General features: G+C 39.2%; 1 protein-coding gene across 1 annotated transcript in view; it reads left to right on the forward strand.

Moving 5' to 3' along the window:
• Positions 1-6,000, forward strand: part of LOC114642656 (cleavage and polyadenylation specificity factor subunit 7-like) — a 209,011-nt gene that overhangs the window by 16,000 nt on the left and 187,011 nt on the right. The gene's annotated exons all lie outside the window — the stretch shown is intronic.

The following is a 6,000-nucleotide window of genomic DNA, read 5'->3' on the forward strand; positions in this document are numbered from 1 at the left end:
GTATTAAACATGCACGGTAGTGTGGTGGTAGTGCTGCTCCCTCGCAGTAAGGGGTCCCCAGGTGTATGTTCAGTGTAGAGAACTTTATGGCAGGTGTGACGAGGCTCCAAAAAACTGGATGTATGAATGGGTATCGCACAGGTTTAACTGAAATATTGTGTAAATGTTGAGTTTGTGATCTGGTGGTCGGTGACATAAACACAGAATTCAATGGATGTTCTTCTGAGCAGGCTTTCTTTATTGCATGCGTGCCATCTCTGTCTGATGTACCAAACCCCAGTTCTTATCCTTTCTTTTTCTTTCTCCACATAACCAATCACCACACGATAAACGTCCTTGTGAAATTAAAACTAGTTATAAACTTCGACCACGGAGTATTCAGAACTTTAAAAAAATCTTTGTTATACATGTTTAATTATGCCATCCATTCAGAGTTGCACCCATCCCAGTAAGCATTGTGTGTGATGCAGGAGCAAATCCTGAACATGGCGCCAGCACATCGCAGGGTGAATATGAGGAATACATACACTAGCAGGGTCAATACAGCATAACAAAACCCCACATCCTATATAACTTTGAAAGGAAACTAAAGCACGCCGAGTAAACCCACCAGAAAAACATGCAAATTCAAGGCAGGGAACACCCAGGACCCCCTTGCTGCGACGCATAAGTGCAACCTCCGCGCCACCGTGTCCCCACGTTATTAATACCTGCTTTAATGCATTTGTTCATGAAAATGATATCAAGTATTTATCTTTGCATTCTAAATGTTCAGGGAGCAGGAATATCATGAAATTAATGTATTCTGTGTGGTGAACACTGCCTGCGCCTCCTCTTAGTGCAGAGGAAGTCAGTTTAAGAACTACGTAGAGATTAACATGGCTCGGGAACACTTAACACAAAGCATTTAATGTGCTACATAACTTATGACGGGGTGTGAGAAAATCTAGTAAATTAAATATTCGTTTTAAGATGAAGTTAAGTTTACAATGTTCTACTTGAATGACAAATTACGAGAATAAAGTCAACATGTCGACTTTAATCTTGACATAAACGGCGAAAATTAAGTAGAAATGTCGAGAATAAAGTCAACATGTCATCAAGCTATTACACAGTACCCAGGTACATTACACTGTATTGAAAAAAATAAAACAAGTACAACTTGGCTTGCAGTATTACCCAGTAATATAGAAACAGTATTCACACATTTGAACATAATGGTCCACATCCGACCTTTTAAAACCAAAGTATCTCCAGACAACAGACGTGACTCCTTTTTTTCTGCAAAAGTTCTTCTGTGTCATCATGTTCAACTTTATCGTCTGCTAAGCTTTAGTTTCAGAATGTTCTCCGTCCATTTTCACCGTTCAATACCTCCACTACCTCATGTACTCCGTTGTATCTGTTAGTGTTTAGCGGTGTAGCAGTGAAAAATGTCCCCCCTTAAACAGTTTCCCACTGCGCCATGTTCTGAACGTTGTTTAGGCTATTTAAACCGGAGTTGTGGTATAAGAAAAATCCATATCATAACTAAAATAAAAAACGGTTTTTGGTATGAACCGGTATACCACCCAGCACTACTCCTGTATAAGATATAATCTACCTACAGTGCATCTGGAAAGTATTCAGAGCGCATCACTTTTTCCACATTTTGTTATGTTACAGCCTTATTCCAAAATGGATTAAATTAATTTTTTTCCTCGGAATTCTACACACAACACCCCATAATGACAACGTGAAAAAAGTTTACTTGAGGTTTTTGCAAATTTATTAAAAACTAGCAAAATACCCGCGCTTCGCATCGGAAAAGTAGTGTGTTAAAGAGGTTATGAAAACATATATATATATATATATATATATATATATATATATATATAATATAGGGTGGCGCAGTGGTAGCACTGCTGCCTCGCAGTTAGGAGACCCAGGTTCGCTTCCCGGGTCCTCCCTGCGTGGAGTTTGCATGTTCTCCCCGTGTCTGCGTGGGTTTCCTCCGGGCGCTCCGGTTTCCTCCCACAGTCCAAAGACATGCAGGTTAGGTGGATTGGCGATTCTAAATTGGCCCTAGTGTGTGCTTGGTGTGTGGGTGTGTTTGTGTGTGTCTTCCGGTGGGTTGGCACCCTGCCCGGGATTGTTTCCTGCCTTGTGCCCTGTGTTGGCTGGGATTGGCTCCAGCAGACCCCCATGACCCTGTGTTTGGATTCAGCGGGTTGGAAAATGGATGGATGGATATATATATATATATACACATCCACATATATATACATACTAGCAAAATACCCGCGCTTCGCAGCGGAGAAGTAGTATGTTAAAGAGGTTATGTAAACATATATATACATATATACATATATATACATATCTACATATACACATATCTTTGGTTTCCTCCCACAGTCCAAAGACATGCAGGTTAGGTGCACTGGCGATTCTAAATTGTCTCTGGTGTGTGGGTGTGTGCGCCCTGCGGTGGGCTGGCACGTTGCCCGGGGTTTGTTTCCTGCCTTGTGCCCTGTGTTGGCAGGGATTGGCTCATGTATTTAGGATATAGCGGGTTGGATAATGGATGGATGGACATTTGTATGCATAGCCCCATTTGCCTGTTTTCGTTTTTTTTCATTCTTCAGTAATATTTAAGCAAACCCGGAGCTTGTCAGTTCAAATCCTGGTACTGACACCACTGTGTGACCCTGAGGAAGTCACTTCACCTGCCTGTGCTGCAAAAAACCAAAGTAATGTAACAAATTGTACCTCAGATGTTGCAAATTGCTGGAATAAAGGCATAAGTAAAATAGATAAATATGTATTATACACATAGGAACTATTAATTTATTTTCAGTTAAGTCATCTGCAGCAAACCTGAGGGTTTCTCCTTTTTAGATAGTGCAAACTGTTTCTTTTTCATTGAGGTTTTCTCTTGGAGAGCTTTTTTCATTTTATTGAAAATTAAAGCAGTAGCTGCCAAAATATGTAGCTTTCTTATTAATTTTTCAATATTGTGTAAAATAACTTTATAAAGTAACATAAAAGGTTTAAATACTCGTCATCCTTTTACACTAAAATATTACTAAAGAGATACAAAAAAAGTAAAATGCATATGTTGTTTTTCTTTAAGGAGATTAAATATTACTGAAGAAAAAAAAAAAAAACTTAAACAGCCAAATGGGGCTATGCATACGAACTTAAAAGGTTTAAATAAAACAGAAATATATACCTTTTATTTTTACTTCCTTAACTTGTGGAGGGTGTATCTTGTAGCAAAGCCCTAAGTTTTTTCATGAAAGCCCGTTTCAGTCAATAAGTCTTAAAAAGAGGTGTAAAGATATTGACAATAAGCTATGCAAACCCACCAAGACATGCAATCGTTTAAATCAAGTGGCGAGTCGAAAAACACCATCCCATACTATTAGTTAACGATTAACACATTTCTATATGTATTGTAAGCATACAATACAACTGATAATATGTTGCGCTTATTTATCTGGTGTACCAAAATTTTTGCGCGTTTAACGGCTGAAATCCAACGTGGTTTGTGCCCTTCAGAATGAAAACAGTTAGCATTTACCTTTTTAATAAAAAGCGAGCTTTTAAGCCTGAGAAATCACTCCGTAAATGCACACGTTTAATTCTTGATCACTTCAAACAACTGAACTATCCAGAACATTTCAGGCATACATCCAGCATTCAGACTATGTATAAAAAGCACAACTGTTAAAGGAATTCAGCATTTCTTAATTGAAAATGTTCCTTTAATCCTCAACATGTCTCAATGAGTCGTTCTGGTGGTTTTACTTGACATTTTGATATTCTGGTTAATTGTGTTTGCAGTTGAGATGTTCTTTCCTGATTTATACTTGCTTTCTCGTTAATATTTGTTTCGCTGGTGTTAGTGTTCTGATTAGAGGTTATTGGTGCTTTGATGTCTTGACGGTTTCTTCTTAAAACAGCTCCTATTACGCAATTCCGTCACATACTGGTCTATTGTTTCTCCGCATTTCTGGAAACGTAAAAAAGCTTGTGCCGCTCAAACGTCACAATACGCTTTGGGTTGCAATACGTTTCGAATTTTTCAACTATTTTGTTCAATTTCATATTGTCTCCCATCTTCTTCAAACTGAAAATTGTTATACACCTCTAGCGCCTCTTCACCAATTACATGTAGAAGCATAGACGCTTTCATTTTTTCACTTTTCCTATCTGCTTCAATCGCAGCAAGATACAACTCGAATCTCTGTTTAAATCTTTTCCAATTTTCAGCTACATTTCCCTTTAACTGGAGATTTGGTGGGGCTGTAATCCTAACATATTTTTTTTTCTCTTTTGCTAGAACGTCTTAGCGCTTTCTGATCACGTTTTCGGGTTACTAACAGACACGCGACTCGTTCAAAAGCTGAACCTCTTCTTCACATTCCTCTTCCAATCCGCCACTTCTGACACCATGTAGTGATCTTGTTAGGTTCGTAGTTTAATCAATACACAGGATTGAAAGATATAATAACTTTTTAATAGATAGACTTTAGAGACATTTACTGTACAAGTTACTAATCGTTCTTTAGTTCACGCCCATTCTCCTACTTGCATCGGCATTCACAGGCATTACTAATCATTCTGTAAGTATCCCTTAATAGACCTTACTAATCAACTATCATTACAAAATCCAACATGGTTTGTGCCCTTCAGAATGAAAACAGTTAGCAATTACCTTTTTAATAAAAGGCGAGCTTTTAAGCCTGAGAAATCACCCCGTAAATGCACACGTTTAATTGCACATGTTTTAATATGTATGCTTACACAGTATTAAAAGACACTCAAAAATTAACGTCATTTACCTTTGTTCTCGCGTTTGATAAAAGGCGAGCTTTTAAGCCTGAGAAATCACCCCATAAATGCACACGTTTAATTGCACATGTTTTAATATGTATGCTTACACAGTATTAAAAGACACTCAAAAATTAACGTCATTTACCTTCGTTCCCGCGTTTGACTCGTGCTGTAAATCTCTTCCTTGTTTTTAGTTCAAGTGATTACGTAGGAGGTGTGATGACGCGATACGTGACTCCGCCTCTTCCATTAGAGTATATGGACAAAAAACAGGTTCCAGTTATGACTATTACACGTAGAATTTCGAAATGAAACCTGCCTAACTTTTGTAAGTAAGCTGTAAGGAGTGAGCCTGCCAAATTTCAGCCTTCCACCTACACGGGAAGTTGGAGAATTAGTGATGAGTCAGTCAGTCAGTCAGTCAGTCAGTGAGTCAGTGAGGGCTTTGCCTTTTATTAATTAGTATAGATATACATATACACATACATAGTGCGTTGTAACACAGTCTGTGATTATTACATGGGAGGGAGACGCTTTCTAATCGGGCCTGTGATTGGTGCTTTGACTGATGCCCAGATCCCACAGTATCTCCCCTTAGGAGAGGCGTTAGGCAAGTGTAATTGAATAGCGGTGCTGCAAGCTTAGCTTTACACCTGTTTTTAAGGCTTATTGACTGAAAGGGGCTTTCATGAAAAAAGTTAGGGCTTTGCTACAGGATACACCCTCCACAAGTTAAGGAAGTAAAAATAAAGGTATATATTTCTGTTTTATTTAAACCTTTTAAGTTTGTATGCGGGTGGTATGGTGGCACAGTGACAGGTGCCAGTTAGGAGAACCTGGTTCGCTTCCCTGCGTGGAGTTTGATTGTTCTCCCCTTGTCTGTCTGGGTTTCCTCCGGGTACTCCGGTTTCTTCCCACAGTCCAAAGACATGCAGGTTAGGTGCATTGGCGATTCTAAATTGTCCCTGGTGTGTGTGGGTGTGTGCGCCCTGCGGTGTGCTGGCACCTTGCCCGGGGTTTGTTTCCTGCCTTGTGCCCTGTTTTGGCAGGGATTGGCTCCTGTATTTAGGATATTAGGTTGGATAATGGATGGATGGACATTTGTATGCATAGCCCCATTTGCCCGTTTTCGTTTTTTTTCTTTCTTCAGTAATATTTCAGCAAACCCGGAGCTTGTCAGTT

This window comes from Erpetoichthys calabaricus, chromosome 2 (assembly GCF_900747795.2).
Source record: "Erpetoichthys calabaricus chromosome 2, fErpCal1.3, whole genome shotgun sequence".
Taxonomy (NCBI): domain Eukaryota; kingdom Metazoa; phylum Chordata; class Cladistia; order Polypteriformes; family Polypteridae; genus Erpetoichthys; species Erpetoichthys calabaricus.